This window comes from Triticum dicoccoides, chromosome 4A, assembly GCF_002162155.2.
Source record: "Triticum dicoccoides isolate Atlit2015 ecotype Zavitan chromosome 4A, WEW_v2.0, whole genome shotgun sequence".
NCBI lineage: Eukaryota > Viridiplantae > Streptophyta > Magnoliopsida > Poales > Poaceae > Triticum > Triticum dicoccoides.
The window spans coordinates 64,842,594-64,861,365 of record NC_041386.1 but is presented as its reverse complement, the minus strand read 5'-3'; positions in this window follow the sequence as shown (position 1 = coordinate 64,861,365).

Sequence of the window (18,772 nt, the reverse complement as noted above, 5' to 3'; positions counted from 1 at the left end):
TAAACTCTCTGCAGGATTTGCAGAAATATGACATGTAAATGATTAAGTTCAAGCTCATTACCAAAGTTGATGCTTCAAAATGATTGTCCGTTCTGGATTTTTCTCAAAAGGCTATAAGCCGCCGGATCATGAAAATTCCGGTTTACCATGAAGGCGTATTGAATCGCCATCGGCCAAGAGCTGCCGGGTATTTAATCTCCGAATTTACTTGTCAACAGATAAGGTATTTGAATTCTTTAAATAGCCAACATGGCTGGATTTTCAATGATGATATTGAATGATTGAGGTTTCATACCGGATTATATTATTCAAATCTTTAATAGCCAACATGGCTGGATTTTTATTATGGTTATCAATAGCCAATATTACGATTGAGGTTTTCAAAGTCGCTTCAGCGCAATGGATATTATTTTATCAATGGACATAATTTATTCTACAATGGAAGGAATAGTCCCGAGTCGCTGCAAGCTTACGACCCGGCACTTGGGGGCTACATTACTCAAGTTGAGATTACATCAAATATGCAAGTCCCATGTCACTGCCAGCATGCACCATGGCACTTGGGGGCTAATGCAAAGTCATTTTTACTGGCCTTATTGAAGACCCAACTCATCACACTATAATGAGCCTGCCCTTGGGGGCTACCAATTGCTCCTGTCAACAATTCAAGGTACACAGATTTTCATCTATTATTGAAGGATCCACGACTCAGTTGGTAAAGCACAAGGCACTTAACCTTGTGGACGTGGGTTCAAGCCCCATGACGGGGGTTACATCATATGATGTTATTTTCATTGAAGAATATATCAAGTCCCAGCTCAATATTATCTTATTGAGCCGGCCCTTGGGGGCTACACTGATTGAAGTTTTATAAGCAATTACAAGTCCCAGGTTGCTGCAAGCATGACAACCCGGCACTTGGGGGCTACATATATGGAGTATTCAGTTTATATGGTTGAGATGAACTAATCGGATTTCTTCAAGGTTGAACACTTATTGGAGCAAGTCTTAAGTTATCACTATATTCTCTTATTAAGACTTGGGGGCTACAGGTATTATGCATATAAAGGAGGAACATCTTCATTTTATTAGTTTTGAGCAAATCAGGAAGATCAATTACATGACCCGGTGTCGACAACAATTATGACCCGGTGCCATCAATATTTATAAACCGGCCATTTTGGTAATATTAAACCGGCAAGTTTTATATCTTCAAACCGGCTGAATATCAGATAAGTATTTTCAGACCCATATTTCTTAAACCGGTGCTTTGGGAGCTGAGTTAAAGGAGTTATTCCTCACAATATTTCTCGATGACAAACCAATGTCGGCAAATTGATTATGAAGCTGGTTTGTTGACCCGGATTTCGTAGAAGGAGGAAATAACAAGGACTTAAGGATGATCAGGTACCGGTTTACAAAAATTCTTAACCCGGAGCATAACCTGTCAAATTTGTTCTTGTGTTTATTTTGCAGCATAAGTTTACCATGAATAAATCCAAGCTAAACTTGGGGGCTAATGTCGGGGATATACCTCGCGGCGTAAACCGGCCGGAAGTATAACCCGGCCGGATTAGGCGTTTCATTGGTAAACCACCAGAGGATTGGCAGTTTACATGATTGGCGGTGTAAACCGGCCGGAAGTTAACCCGGCCGGACTTGGCGGATTATCTGAAGACCCCGCTGACACTTGGCGAGTTACTAGCGACCCTCCTTGACCTGGCGGTTTACAAGCAACCCACCTGGTCATTATGACTCACTGGTGATCCGGCGTGCGGGACAGACAGATGACAAGGCCCAAGACCCAGAAGGCCGGTTCACGTTTAATGGTGGGCCGGTTTAAGAGGAAAGGCATGAGGAACATTTATCTTACAATGAGTTAAGACCTGGACTTGTATCCGGTTTGTATTAGAGATAGACTAGTCCTAATCCTAATAGGACTCTACATGTAACCCGCCCCTCCAACATATATAAGGAGGGGCAGGGCTCCCCAAAGGGGACAAGATTCACAAGTTCCACAAGTTGGACAAGTTAGGTTTAGACAATAGCTCTCGAGATAGAGCACTCTTGTAACCGTGATCATCATCATCAATATCAATGAAGCAGGATGTAGGCTTTTACCTCCACCGTGAGGGGCCGAACCTGGGTAAAAACATCGCATCTCTCGTCCCGCTCAACCCCTCTCAAGCTACCACATAGATGCGTTGGCCTCGCGACTAAGTCCTGACACTAAGGACATCTGCCGTGACAATTCCACGACAGGTAGGGAGATGGATGGCCACAAGGCCTGGGCAACACCTTGCATCGCCTGCCGAACTTGTTCGTGCAGTTGTGAGAGCTCGGATAGAACATTACCCGCAGACCCGGGCATTTCCTCCGTGGGACGACCCGTCAGCATACCTACAGACATAATGTTGTTAGTCATCTTCTTCGCCGAACTCCTTCAAAAGGATTCGTTCAAGCACTTACTGAAAATTCCGCGTCGAAGCCGCTTATTCTCCTTCTCGGAGGCTACATTTGGGCTCGAACGTCTTTCAGTTCCACGCTCAGCTTGGTATTGGCGTCTAGGAGATTGTTTTTCTCCCGCCCGGCCTCAGTCAGCACGCATTCGACAGCCTTTAGCTGTCGCACGACATGTTGGTCCTCCGGATTTTCTCCGGATTCATCTGCAACATCTATTGTTAGATCTACAGCCACGCCGCACACTATATGGTAACCATCATTCTTTAAAGTAAATGTTACCAGCGAGGGACTTTTACGGTTCCTTCAATGCGGCAACAGCGGCCCGCAGTTGGGTCTTGCATTCCTCCAGCCCCTGTGACATCCGAGTATTCTTCTCTGTAAGAACCTGCATAATAAAGATGATCCTTAAATCAGTTCTGCTAACTGTTTCAAGTCTCAGGGGCTACTGATACATATAATCGTCAGATTTACTTACCCGTACATCCTTTACATACTGATCCGTGGCTCTGGCTAGACCATCTTGAGCAGCACGGAGGTACGCCTCTCCAGAATTGAAGGCATCAAATGCCTCTGGTGAGAAACAAGCGTCGCGGCCCAGTGGCGCCTATGATTCATGGCGCTTTCCACTTCTGAATTTGTGGCGGATAATCTATCCGCATCCTCTGTAGGGGGATTATCCGGCGCCCGCCCCATATCGGCTTCCGCCTCTATGTCTGGTCCTGGCGCCTGACTGGTGGAAGCGTGACTAGTAACATCGCCGGACATATTCCGGCGAGCGTTTTTTCTGTTAAAGAAACACGGGCGTCATTACATTTCGAGAAAGACGACAACCACGGAGCGGAGTTTCTGTTATACCTTTGCGCCGGCATCTCTATCCTGACCACCTTCCTTTTTGGCCTGCCCCACCTCGGTGCCTCTTGTTGGCGAGTTGCTGCGGGTTCGGCAGGGCGTCCCGAATGCCTTCCCTGTAAAAATGCCATATGTATATGGTAGGTGAAGTGTCTAAAAGGGGATCCTAGTATTTGGAGCTGGGATTTTTGGTTTTTCTTACGTGCGATGCAGGAAGCAGTCCGGGATAGTCGGCCGTAATGGCCACCATGGCATCATTGCAGCTTAACTGATAGAACTGCCGGTCTATCAGCTCCACGAATATGACCGGATCTTCTTCGAGTCCAGAGTCAAGGGCCCGGTCAGGGTCCTCTGGTTGTGGGGAGGGGCTTCTGACCTCCTTTATGACTTTTCGCAGTTCCTGCCGCAAAATGGCAAGGTGAATACCTACGACAGAGAATGCGGGAAAGAATGGGAGTAAGGAGATATAACTCACCCAGCTTGGAGGATTGTACATGGAGAATCCATCCTGTGGCTTGATGCAGATGAACTCCTCTTCCTCTCCCTTGAACAATTCGGACAGAATTTTTGCTAAAGCGGCAGCATTGTCCGGACACTTACGCCCGGAACGGGTGGCGTCATCCGCCCCATTAAAACACCACAAGGGGTGCCCTCGATATTGAAGTGGTTGCACTCCCCGCATTATGCATATTGACATAACTTCGATTACTGTCAATCCTGATTGAGCCACTGCTTTAATCCGGTTCAACAGGTAAAGGACTTGTCCATTGTCTTCCTCCTTGGGGCTCCGTGGGTGCCAACTTCGGCGTTTCTTCAGAGGAGCATTGCTGAACTCAGGAAGACCCCACCGAATAGGGTCCGGAAGGGGAACGTCCTCCATATAAAACCATTCCGAAGGCCAATCTTCGGATGACTTCTTCGGGGTACCGGACAGGTATCCGGTACCGGCGATGCGCCATATTTTGGCTCTGCCCACTTGATAAAGTGACCCCCTCTGTGTGCGAGGGACAAGGCAAAATAGCCTTTTCCACAGCTCAAAATGAGCCTCGCAGCCCAGGAACAACTCGCAGAGATCAACATAGCCGGCGATGTGTAAAATGGAGGCAGGGGTGAAATTGTGTAATTGGAGGCCGTAGAACTCCAGGAGCCCACGGAGGAACGGATGAATTGGAAATCCGAGTCCCCTTAATAAATAAGGAATAAGGCAGACCCGCTCCCCCGTAGAGGGACAGGGGAAGCTCTCCGCTTGCTCCCCGCCATTGTAGGTGGCAAGCCCGGCTCGAACGGGCACCATGTATGCTGGAGGGAGAAATCCCTTAGTCTGTAGTTCGATTAATCGACTGTGTGGGACTGAACACCTCTCCCAATCACCAGGCTTAGGGCTACGGGGGCGGGAGGAGGAGTTGCGAAGGTCGGCCATGCTAGAATGGATCTTTCCGAAGCGCGCTCTGATGGATTCTCACTGGGGAAGGATGGTATGGATCGGATCTGAAAATCCCCATCCTTTTAATAGACAATTTATTTATCTGGGTAGGGGGGCGAATGTAAAAATGCCCTGGTACCTCGTATTCATTCGACGCGTGGGAGATAGCCCTTATTGGGCGCAGAAGCCAAGAGGTCCAAACATTTATGGGACCGGACACTTGTTAACAAACGTACGAAATTTGGAGAAGAACCCGCCTTGCAATGCCGAAGACAACACTGTGCGCCGGACTCGTCGTCATTGAAGCCTGGTTCGGGGGCTACTGAGGGAGTCCTGGATTAGGGTGTCTCCGGACAGCCGGATTGTATCCTTTGGCCGGACTGTTGGACTACGAAGATACAAGATTGAAGACTTCGTCCCGTGTCCGGATGGGACTCTACTTGGCGTGGAAGGCAAGCTAGGCAATACGGATATGTATATCTCCTCCTTTGTAACCGACCTTGTGTAACCCTAGCCCCCTCCGATGTCTATATAAACTGGAGGGTTTTAGTCCGTAGGACAACATACAATCATACCATAGGCTAGCTTCTAGGGTTTAGCCTCTCCGATCTCGTGGTAGATCAACTCTTGTAATACTCATATCATCAAGAATAAATCAAGAAGGATGTAGGGTTTTACCTCCATCAAGAGGGCCCGAACCTGGGTAAAACATCGTGTCCCCTGCCTCCTGTTACCATCCGCCTTAGACGCACAGTTCGGGACCCCCTACACGAGATCCGCCGGTTTTGACACCGACATGATTCCTATATAATGATCATTGCCTGGATATCGTCATGATTATTTGAAGTTCTGTCAATTTCCAAACAGTAATTTGTTTACCCATCATTTGCCATTTTTCTCGAGAGAAGCCACTAGTGAAACCTACGGCCCCGGGTCTCTTTCTCATATTATTTGCCTTCGCGATCTACTTTTATTTGCCTTTTATTTTCAGATCTACTAAGCCAAAAATACAAAAATACCTCGCTACAATTTAATTTGTTTGGTGTTTGATATATCAATATTTAGAACTCTCTCACGCCCATTTGCCAATTTCTGGCGCCACTACCCGAAAGGGATTGACAACCCCTTTTACACGTCGGGTTGCAAGTAGTTGTTATTTGTGTGCTGGTGTTGTTTATGTTGTGTTGCTTGGTTCTCCTACTGGTTCGATAACCTTGGTTTCACATCTGAGGGAAATACCTACCGCTGTTGTGCTGCATCATCCCTTCCTCTTTGGGGAAATACCGACGTAGCTTCAAGCGACATCATTGTGCCGCCAAGATTGCGTCCAAGCTCACTACCAAAGATCATCTCATGAAGAATGTGCTTGGAAGCTTAAGAAAGGGGGTAAGCACTCATAGATAATTAGCAACCTATTGTGAACATCACGCGTTTATTTCTTGTGTTGAACCCCAAAAGGTCTATGAGGCGCTCGAGGATCCGGATTGGCTTAATGCCATGCATGAAGAACTCAACAACTTCGAGCACAACAAGGTGTGGTGATTGGTGCCAAGGCCAATGGAGAACCATAATGTTATTGGAACCAAGTGGATATTCAAGACACTACAAAAATATACACTTCCGTGATGATATGTGTTTGTCACAGTAGGTCGCGTTTTTTGTCATGCATGTACATCCATGACGATTTTATGACAGAATCAAGATAGTCATACTTGTGCTGTCGTAGAAGTGTTCCATGACATTACCAAAATTATCATCACGGAAGTGTCCACTTCCATGACGATAAATCGCGCGTCACAGAAGTGCTTTCGTCAAGGGTGACCGACACGTGGCATCCACCGTAACGGAACACCGTTAAGCTATCAGGTCGGATTTTGGATCCGATAACCCGTTAACAGCCCCGACCAATGGGAAATTTCCACGTGTAAAATTCTGATTGGCCGAAGGGAACACCTGTCAGCTCGTCAGTGGGCCAAATGTCGCCCGTCCATTGGAGGAGACATGCCTATGATACGTCGACATGTGGCTGGGCCCAACAGAGGCCCATATAGGTTAAAAACGCCAGGCCCAGTCAAAGTCCCGTAGAACTTAATCAGGCACTAGTGGGCTAGCACAATAACGGCCTGCTTAGTAAAGGCCCATTTACGGCCCGAAGCCAGATCTGGCCCGTTAATTGTTTGCCCAATATTTGGGCCCATTTACGGCCCAAAGCCAGATCTGGCCCGTTAATTTTTCGCCTAATATTTGGGCCCATTTGCGGCCCGAAGCTAGATCTGGCCCGTCAATTGTTTGCCGAATATTTGGGCCCAACTACAGCCCAGTGACTTTCGGCCTGTTAGAGGCCTCACGTAGACATGGGCCCATTTCAGCCCGGTGTGACTTTCGGCCTGGGAATGGCCTGTGCTGCCCATGGGCCATATATGGTTCGACGGGACATCGGGCCCACTAATGGCCCGTGCTAAAGGTGGCAACAATTAAGCCCAACGTGACTTTGGGCCTGTTAAAGGCATGTCGCGTAATTCGGCCCGTTGATGCCTGTGCTAAGCTTTCAGACTCTTAAAGGCCCATGATATCAGTGGGCCAACTAAGGCCCGAGATATGTTTCGGCCTGGTAACGGCCCGTGAGCTAACTGGGCCCAAAACGGCCCGGACTACATTTCGGCCTGCTGAAGGCCCGTCGACGACTAGTGAAAATTGAGGCCCAACATGCATTTTGCCCTGCTAAAGGCCCGTGGTTTCATCTTGGCCGTAACAGGCAGTACAATATTCAGCCTGTTAATGGCCCAACGCTACTTGGGCCAAACTAAGCGCTAGGTCGACAAAAGGCCCAACTAAAATATAGGCCGATGTAAGTTTGGGCCTGGCGCAATGTGTGAAGGCCCCAATCATTTGGGCCCAAGAAAGACGCAGGCCAGCCCAACTGTGGCCCGCTAAAAACCTGGCCCGTTAGAGTCGAATGTTTCGGTCCGGTCGACTACATCTGATATTTTTCAGATAGCGAATGATGGCAGTAACTAGTAGGAATTAAGAACAAACCTACTCTATACAATAAAGAAATTACGGCATAGTAACTAAGAATAAACCTGCACTATACAATAAAGGATTTAAGGTATATTACATCCACCGGGCATCGAAGTTCGCCACCAGTGACCATAAAGCGCAACGAAGAAGCAGATTACAAAAACTGGGCACCATTGCAGCGTAACAAAATAATACTGAACCGAGACCACTTCCATGACAGTTCAAGAAAGGTTAGCCTTGCGGGGGAACTGCTGCGCAAGCTGCTGAGCAACGCTGTGAGACCGGCCTAGCATGTCAGTCATAGCTTCCAGGTGTAGTTGTTTAGCGATGAGGTTCTCATTGGTGTTCTCCGCAATCTTTGTTAGAGATAGGACTTCAAGTCGAAGTTGAGTTGCAGAATGGCTTTCTACTAGAACTTGGGACTGAAGAAGTCGAACTCATTCAGACAACGAATTCTGTGAGCTTGTCTGACTGTTAGTATCAAGTAACTTGAACACTGCATCAAGACAAGACTTTGGGGTTGTCTCGCTATCTTCAAGATGTTTTGCCTTCTTTGCTGCAATATATGTTGGGTTTGTCTCACAGCCTTCAGCAGACTTGTGCATGCCATCAGGCATATCACCCTGAAACAAAGCAGAGAGATGACGGGTTGTGCACATGTATAAACAAAGATGATAACTATTCTGTCAATTCTATCCAATTTCAAATTAGAAAATAAAGACTAAGTTCAAAATATCAATAGCATAATTTGGCATTGTTCATAATGCGGGGAGCTTCACCACACTACTGGATTACCATGTCAACATAACAAGCATAGATGAAGGGCAAAGAAAATCATTGTATCTATTTTGGATAATGTGCATGACATGTTGTTCATATCATCAGCCACATCAGTAAGATAAAACGGGAGATGACAAGGTGCAAACCTGGGCTGCTTCACCACACACTGGATTATAGATCCACAAAAACAAGCATACATATAGGGAGTATTAAGTAATGTGCATGGTATGAATAAGGAATTTGGTTTTACAAGTAAAACTTACAACTTACGGTTCTTACGAACATGCATTTTGGTAGAAACAACAAACTAAACAGCAGTAAATGATAGGGAGTATGAGCAAATTAAACAGCAGTTGAGGATAAAGGCTTTAGAAGGACTGACTTACATTAACAGTTAACACCGGCTTTATAATTCCCTTCTCCATGTCAAGGGAAGGATAATTCAAGAATTTCAGCATAGAATCTTCTTCATGAGCATTGCATGTACTCTACATTTTGTAGAGAGTAATTATAAATATGATAATACTGGAAGCGATAGAGGATAATGAAGATAATATGCAGATTGATGCTACATAATCAACTACCAATCCCCAGAAGTACAAGCGTTACAGGACAAAATGTACTGACAAGAGCAATGGGCTACACTTCTGCACTGGCATTGTATGTGTATTCTACTTGTTGGTAAGATTAAATATAGATCTGATCTTTTTTAGTAAATGGTGGGCGAGGGAGATAAGATGCAGAATGCTACAAAATGAACCAATCCCTCTTCCCATAGTACAAGAGTGTTTTGAACACTGGTGTACTGTACAAAACGTTCTTATATTATGGGACAGAGGGAGTAGCTGTTAATGTAAGTACAGTGATAGACCACGTTCAGTCCTTACAAGAGGACAGCAGAGCTAAACCTCTTCAAAAGCATTGGGTTGATTCTAAATTTATGTAAGAGTCCATACGGATCTTATAATGTCCACCAAATGGACGATTACGAGGCTAACATGTGCAGTGATGCTACATAATAAAACAGCTATGAAAGTAAGTATGGTCATACAGGGCAAGAGGTACTCACAAGAGCTATGCAGTGTGCAGTATAGTTGCGAGATTCTGTGGTCCCTTGAGAACGAATGTTCTTCTGCTAACAGTTTTCATACAAGTGAGACATTAAGGCAAATCCAGAAATGTAGTTAAAATTGTGATGTGATATCATAGACAGTACCTTACGCTGCAGCCGAGACCAATGTGTAACAAGATTATTCCAGTCACCATCGGATAAATGTAGCACCGGAGACTTTACAGAAATTTTCTTCAGAGGCTTGCCATCGAAGTGCGCTTGCCTCAGGTAGGAATGATACTTCATCAACGAGTGCTTGAAAAGCGCAACCAACCCTTGCTCGTCATCACAATCCAGTTTGCTCCTCGCCTATTTAAAAGAATGAAATCTTGTGTCTTCTGTGAGCAGAAACATATGCAGCAATGACAATAACATTAGTGCATTACTTATGCGTAAGTTGCGGAGGAAGACTGGAAATTGTTCTGTGTCTGCGGTATAATCTTTCCATGAAGGAAAGATGCGCACAAAGTTCCTGACAACAACATAAGCTTCGTCTTCTAAACTGGGAATAAATGGAACAAGGCTCCTATTTGCTGCAATTGGGGCTCTCTCTGGTTTGAAAAGGGATTGGGCAACTAAATTTGGTGTACTCTTTGCTGGAATGGGGGTTTTGCGTCGTGCAGCTGGCGCTATGTCAACTGGCATAATCATACTGTTTGCTGCAGTTGGGGTCTGCTGAGTTGGGGCATCAGAAATGACCAGTGTAGTAGGGCTAGAGTTTGCTAGAGTTGGGGTATTTTATGGGTTAGGTGATACTGCAACTACACCTAATGGGCTATTTGATTTATCAGGTGCCACTACCTTTTCCAAATACTTTGCTTGTGCTCCTCCACGATCAGCAATCGCCCTCTTCCTTTTGAACGTCTGATACACAAGAACATCATTTGAATGGATAAATATGGTATGATGACAGATGGAATATGTACTGAAAATGGATAGGTAGGGCGTATTCACATACACGATGTGTAAACTAAGCTAATGGTAGTTCAACAATGTAGAAGCAATGAAAAGCATCACTTGCAAGATATGTGCGAGCAATGTAACCTTGGAAAGTTAGAGCAAGTACCTTGATGGGTGAATAAGATAGGGCATCTTCCTCTGACTCCTCCACTAGAGAGCTACATTGACTTAGGTCTCCCTCTAGCTCAGAATCACTATTAGGATCATATTCTGAGCATGATCTGTAGGTGGAGAGTGTTTGCATTGCATCTAGACTTGATTTCAGTCCCTTAATGCCAAGTTTGACAGCCATGGCATTGTTCTGCTTTATTCTTTTCATGCGTGCAAGCTCATAATCATTCTGATGTTGTTCAGAACCTGAGATTCATGAAAACATAAAAAGTAGTCAGATTATCTATGGAATGCATTGCGGATTCAACTCGGAGAGTGTCTCCCTATAAACCCCTACATATGCAAAGTTCACCTCCCCAACCATGCTGACCAGACCACACACAGAAATACAAACCCCTTATGTCTCTATAACAGGCAGGAACACATTTCAAAACTGAAGTAGGAACATTAGAACCATATGAAATTCGTATTTGAACAAATAAACTAAGCAATTATGAGTGGCGTAATGTTTAGCTTCAAGGGTGGAGTGTTGGTAGTGCGACACAAAGCAAGTAGGCAGATTGTATTCCATGTAAAAGATCGAAACCTATGTAAAAGCTAGAAATGACACTTTCTTTCTATACAATGCAGTGTTCGTTACCCACACATGATGGAAGAGATCACATAGAGAAATACTATTCACTCATGTCTACGGTTCCAGTATTTAGAAACAGGGTGGTCCACCCTAAAAGAATATTGACAACAAATATGACAAGGCAAGCATAGATGTAGTGAATCAATCATTTACTTGTGAGCTTACTAGGAAAAGTATGCAGAATTGTAACTGCAGTAAGAGACCGTCCAAAATCTGAATGAAGAAGTTTGTCTAGCACTTATTGTTTGCAACTAATCGACGTGAATAATTGGATATTATATCGAATGACTAAGAAATACAAGTAAAATTGTCAACAAACCTGGCTTGCAGTAGTAATCTGGGTCAATGTCACTACGACCAACAATCCAAAATGACTAGTTTCTGTTCCGAGGGCCGGAATTTTGAAAACCCTGTGAACTTTAGAGGTACTAAGGATTACCGAAATGCATCTGAACCATTAAGTGTAGGTAGCACTGAGCACACAACAAACCCTAATGACAGCCCTGCCTAATGAGTAATGAATCAATTAGAAAATGCGTGATGAGGAGTGGCTGCTGAGTGTTGAGGATGTATCTCAGGATAAATCGGGTTGGCTTGGTGGGTGCTGCATGCTTGAGCCCTGAACAGACTGGGAAGGTAGGCATGGCGGCGCGCCCGGGCAGCGGTGACGCTGTTGGGCGAGCGGCTCCTGGCCTCCTGTTAGTCCGGTGTCTCCTCCTAGAGTCATGCCATCTGGGGACGGCAAGTCGCCGGTGAGGCAGGCGTCTTGGGGCGAGTAGAGATCGGAAGCGCGCAACAGAACAGAGGGGAATAGGGGCCTGGGACGAGCCAAAATCCCAGGGTGGGCCGGCCCACCGTGGGTACACTGTAGAGATACACACCCGAGCGGCGAACATGCATTTTCAAAACTAATTTAGGAACATTAACTGACCAATTAAACAACTCTGTTTTAATAATATCAGATTCGTATTTGAACAACTAAGCTTGTCTAGCGTGATGGGTGGAGTAGTGTTATTATGACACAAAGCACGTATTCTGATCGTATAGTGATCATAAACGGGGGAAACTCTAAGCATATTTTTTTAGCAAAAGAGGGTTTCCCCTCCGATTTCTATTAAAGAAACCACCACGGAACCAACATGATCAATTAAACCCTAAGCATGATCAATTAAACCGTATTATGGTTGTGCCATGGCAGATTTGAAGCTGCAAACCGGAGAAATGATATTTAGCATCCATTGTTTGCTTCGAACTAAGAACTAAATTCTAAGAGCTGAAAAGAAAGTAGAGTAACCAAGTTAAGATCTATTTTCTGGTTGAGATCAAAAAGTTGAGGAGATATGAAGTACCACCTCTCTTGCAGCGTCGTGTAGGCATCGGGGGTGCGATGGCTGTCGGTGGCGTTGAAGCAGATCTGCGATGGTAGACGGGTGCATCGGGGGATAAGTCCCGTTGAGGTGGAAGAGAAGGTCGTGTGAGCGGCCCCGGCAAAGAGGACGACGGCGCCGATGAAGCGAGAGGACGCGATGCAAGGCTATTGGTCTGTCGCCGTGGATGAGAAATGTCCATCTCTAGCAGTGGACAACGCGGTCTTGGTAGGCGCTCCGACATGGTGGATGACGGTGGCGATGGATGTGGTGGAGGATGGCGACGATGGATGGGGTGGCGGACGGAGGCTGGTGTGGGGATGGGGTGTTCTAGCGCGGACATTGTATGAATGGGAAAATGGAGGGAGAGGTACGAGGAACCATGTTTTTGGGATGCGCCTGTCTGAAATATGGGAAAGTTACGAGCTTAGCCCCCGTTTAAAATTTGGACGTCTTGTCGATTGGGGATAGGACGGTAATCTCGCATCTCGCCAATATTTGCCTAGAGCGATTTTGGGCGAGGAGAGGGTGGTTGGCGCGCATGGTTGGCGCCCACGGTGTATGAACGGGGCTGACAGGTAGGGTGGTTGTGTCACGTCTGAGTGAAGTTACAAACCTGCCCCTATTGAAAATATTTGCCTACATCGATTTCGGCCGAGTCGACTTTGTTTTGCCGCCCACCGTGTATGAATGGGGAATGGCGGGAGAAACAGAGGTCTTTTGGACGATCTTGAATTAAATGAGTTTTGCCGCCCATGTTTGACGCCCACCCTGTCGGAATGGGCTCAGAGGCGGTCGTGTCACGTCTAATTGAAGTTACTAACCTACCCCTATTTAGAGTAGTGGAAATCGGGCCGATGGATTGTCCGTGTAATGGGTAGACAGTAATTTCCATCTCCCAAACACTTGGCTTCGGGCAGCCGACGTGGGAGTGGACATTTTGCTGCTTCTTTCGAATTTTGGGACAATAAGCATCCATGTTTACCCTAGCAACTAAATTTGAATCCATTTTGTATTCCTATATGAATCTTTATAAATCATTCTATGTGTTTTATATATCTTCAAAAGGACGACAAAGATGTATTCGATTGTCATATATGAATATGGTTTACAAATGCCGATACTCAAATTCAGAAACTAGAATCCAGTTTAAGGTGAATTTGAATATTTGGAATGTCCAACTCAAATGTCACACGCAGCATAATGTGTACTCCCCTTTAGATATGTACACAAGCGATGTATCAAGATTCAAATACCAAGTCAATCAACCAAGAATGTACAGAACTAACCGACATATAAACACTTATAGAGTATATGGATCAATAATATTAACTAACACACATAAGCCAAGCCGTTGTACTTTTTTTTGGCTACAACAACATCCTTTTCTTAGCCAGCATCTTGGCCCTTTCCGATGCGTGCCACTTATGGTCCATCTATACTACTACTATTGCTGAATGCACATTCAGCCCGATTGGCATATTTGTAGGTGTGGCACAACAATCCAAATGAAATGTCTCTGAGTCTTATCAATTAATACAGACTTGTGCTCAAATAAAATTACAAACCAAAAAACAAAAAAAACAATTCTTACATGATCTCTAAAACAAATGGTTTGATTGATTGCATGAATAGTCAACACAAAGGTTATTCAACTATGGAAAAAACATTTCACCTATGATTTACCAAGTAGGAATTTAATTTCCTTTTTCCTTCAGGACCTTAATAATCTGGTCAGTCTCAGCTTGCTTCATTTTGAAATCCACCAAATATTTAATGGTTGTCTTGAGTACTGCTTGTGATTGTGCTGTTTGCTTCCTCAACATGTCAACTTCATCTCTAAGTGTAGAAGCAAAATCTCTTTCTACCACTAGTTTAGCCTCTAGAGCATCAGGAGTTGGCAATTCATAATGCATGATTGGGCCGGTGCCACTGCTGTGGGATGATGCAACGTCCATGGGGACCTCGCTCCTTGATCTTGGGCTAACAAGTTTTGCCATTAAAGTTCTGATTGGATTCAGAAAAGTTGAAGTTACCAAAACATCTCAAATGGGAGTTATAACAGCAAACCAGTTAAACAAACAAGGAATTAAAGAGTTTCAATTGGATGCTGAAAAGTAGTTATTAACATCATTGTAACCCGCTATTGCAGCAGCAAAGCAGCTAAACAAACAAGTAGATATTTGAGTTAAGGCAAACAGGTAATTCCTAACAGTAAGTATCAAACACACAGATAGGTACAGTCTACAATATGATTAACAGGCTGTGCCATTGTGTAATCAGTAGCAAACTAAATTAAGCCAAGCAACGTAATTGAACAATTTTGCAATAAGTGGCTAACTAAAATTCCGAGAAGCAGGTAACTGAACTTACACTAGTTCTTTGTACAGGCACACTGCAACTTCTTTTTCGCTTACAAGGTTGTACGAAGGAGTCCATGGCATCAATTGCTTGGATACGCAGTCCCAATACTTCTTTCTTCCCACACTGCATGGGTAAGTCGAATGGTTAATCTGGTAAGATGGTGCGTCCTTGATATGTTATATGAGGATGTGTAGTCAGACTAGTTGTAGCCAAACACATCACACTGGCTTTTACTGTATATCTCATGCGATTACTTTTGGCATACCGAGATCTAAGCAATCTACAATAGGATGAAAAGACTGACATCCTTCACATTATTGGCGAACTCAGTTCATAGAAACAAGCAATTCAACCATTCTGTGCGTAAATCAAAAGCGCCACTAGAATATTTTTCACTATCCAATCATACACGCAAAAAGGGGCGACGCTACCATAGGGGCTGGTATGGGCGGCCGCCTTAGGTGGCTGGAAAGTGTGCACCTAGTTTGAGTCATCCAGGTTGGCCCATGCTAGTTTTGTTCGTCCCAACGCACGAGTAGGCAATGTAAAAAATGAAGAAAAATGTTTCAATTTGGATGGGCCAATAACATAAGTGCAAGGCAGGCCCTATAGCAGGCTCGCGGCCCAAACGAGCGCCTCCCATATCGATCGACAGCAGGAAAAATCCCAATTCATTCGCTCCAGCCTCCAGTCTGGCTCGCTCCTAACCTAGCCGCCGCTGGACAGACCGACACAGCACTTCCTCTCACCCTCATTGGAGGGTGGTCGCAGGGCTTGAAGTGAACGGAAGGACAAGAAGATGAAGATCCAACCCTGGGTGTAGCCTGCGTGGGAGGCAGCGGCGGCAGCACGGGCATGGCATCGAGCTTGCGCAAACAGATAGTCGCAGCTTGCAAGAGTAGCATGCACAACGAGCAGGTACATCACATCCCTGATTATATCTAATTCAACTCTTCAATTTCTGGCCAATAGTTAAACCCGACGGTGTTGTGAAACTGCTTGTATGTAGGGAATCTATGAGAAAATGAAACCAATTTCTACTTATTTTATAACTCCCCTAATCAATACTGAACTGACTAAATCTGATGTATCTAATCAAGTTTCCGGTGCAAACATACAAGCTCGTGTTGTTCTTGAGCCTGAAGTGTCTAATGAACAGACTGCTAATGAAGGATTTGATGCAAACATTTTGCATGCTCCTGGTGATGAACATATAGTGTCTAATGAGGGATCTAATGCAAGCATTTTGCAAGCTCATTGAAGGATTTAGTGTCTAATGATGATCTACTATGTTGAGAGAGACAGAGATTCGCAGGCATTGATGACAAGCAAATTATAGTGCATTTTCATAGCTTGAGGAAACATCGAGACCATCTACCAGAAAGTCCCCGTATCATGACAACATAGCATAAATACTTTTCTAATCTGTTGTTTGAAACTATTGGCATACTTGTGCAGAATAGATATATTGATATGCAGTTTGCGCACTGGTTATACGTGCAATTACACTTCGATATTTTCAGCCAGAGAACGAATAATTCAAGCAAGTACATACCATGTTTGTAGTCCTTGTACACCATGTTGCATTTTGTGTTTTTTGGTGCTTGCATCATTTAGTGTTTATAATCTGAATTACTTTGGATCATGAGCTCGTTTTCAAAGTGCATGTAGCTTCACATTTCTCAAATTATGTTGATTTCTGGAGTGCAAGTGCCTTCATATTTTTTAAGTTAAATGTTCGCCCCTGGTAACTTGAATTCGTGGATCGGCCACTGCACACAAATCATACACGAATGCCAGTACGAATTAAATGAAATGCAGGGACTTACGCTAGCTCGTTGTACAGGCTCACTGCAGCTCTGCTTGCGCTTGGGATGTTCCATGTACAAGTCCATGTTACCACTTGCTTGGATGTGCAGGCCTTGTGCTCCTTGCATCCCCCTCTGCATTTTTTACACGACGAATGGTTGATCAAATAAGAGGAATCGACCTTGATGTTGTACCGGAGGACAGATACTTACAAGGTTATACGGGTGTGCAGGATGTGTACCAGATCCCGTAGCGCCATCATGCTTCGCTAAAAAATGGATTTGGTTGTTTCAGATGATATCTCTAGAAGAAATAAGAGTTAAAGTCAGAGTTGCATAGGCGTGTAAGCTAAGAGAGCAGTGAAAGGATATCCAAACATCATGGGACAGTGCACAAGGGAGTGATGTGTGGATACCTAGTTCAGGTCGGCGTTTGGGCATGCTCGCCTAGCTAGAGTGCGGGTCACTTCAGAGCCGTTGAGGGTGATGCGCTGGCATTGGCTGGACGCGCACGGATGCAAATCTTGAGTGGCAGCGGAGCGCTATGATGCGGTGGACGAGACCGTTGGTGAAGCCCCAACGGCCTCGGGGGGCGGAGGTGCGACGATGTGCTCGGTGAAGTAGCCCTGGTGAGCTGGGAGACAGCGTGGGTGAAGCGCACCTGATGCGGTGGAACTCAGTGTCTGGGAGGCATGTCGGTTGCGGCGGCTGATGTTGTCGGTGGACCACCCGGTGCGGTGGACGAGGGCGTAGATGAGGTAGCTCCGGTGTGGTGGTGAAGCACGACCGTCGTCTTCGTCGTTGTCGTCCGGCACAGAGTTGGGGAACGGTGGGGAAAGAGACGAGACAAGGGGTGATTCGAGGGTTGGCGGCGAATTAGGGATTTGAGCAATCTGGGCGCGGAAGGGGACGGTGGAGAAGAGAGATTTTGCAGGGCTGGAATTGGGGCCGCCAGATATTTCAACCCGAAACATGGAAGCGCGAACTTATATTGATGTCATCCTTTTGGGGGGGAGGGAGGTGGGTGGCTGGGTCTACGCGTCCGGCCGACACACGCGACCACCCCGACAGGACTATGCTTCGGTGCCTTAAGGCACCTGCCTTTGTGTCCATTACATGTGGGCCCAACAGGTGGCTGGCCCACATGTCAGTGAACCAAAGGCAGTTGCCTTTAAGGCACCGAAGCAGCGTCCACCCCGACACGACCTTGGTCTGCCTGGTGCGCCTACATTTGAGAATGCAAACGAACCTTCTTTCATTTGCAAACGAATCTGTATGTATTACCATGCCCGTGTTTTCCTTGCAATAATTAGCCATTCAAAACGAGATACTCCATCCTTTCACTTTTGTAAGTCGTTTCAGACAACTTAAAATGAACTGTTTTGCACATTGTCTGAAATGTCTTCAAGGTCTTAGAAAAGTGAACAGAGGGAGTACTATAAATTAATTAATGAGGAGTTATTTGAAAAGAAATCGAAACGGTACCCACACTAACATGGATTAGAGTGTGTGTCACATAATTAGTTATTTAAATTAGAGCGTGTATCACGTAGTTAGTTATTTGAATTAGAGTGTGTGTCACATAGCAATCTCCAATTCTAATGTGGATTTCACATTTCACTGTATCCACGCTACTTTTTAATACAAATTCATATGTATATGATGAACACCATGGTAGTGAGAAAACTTTTGGATGGATTCAAACATATGACCTACAAAATAGCACAACAAACTGAGTCAATGTTAACTTTTTGAAACTTAGTACGGCACGAATTCGAAATAATTACTCGTATGCCTGGTCCTCGGTTCAAATCTTATAATGTACACTGAATTGAAACATTGATATTAAGTCTCGTACTATGTACATTCAAATGTTGTTTT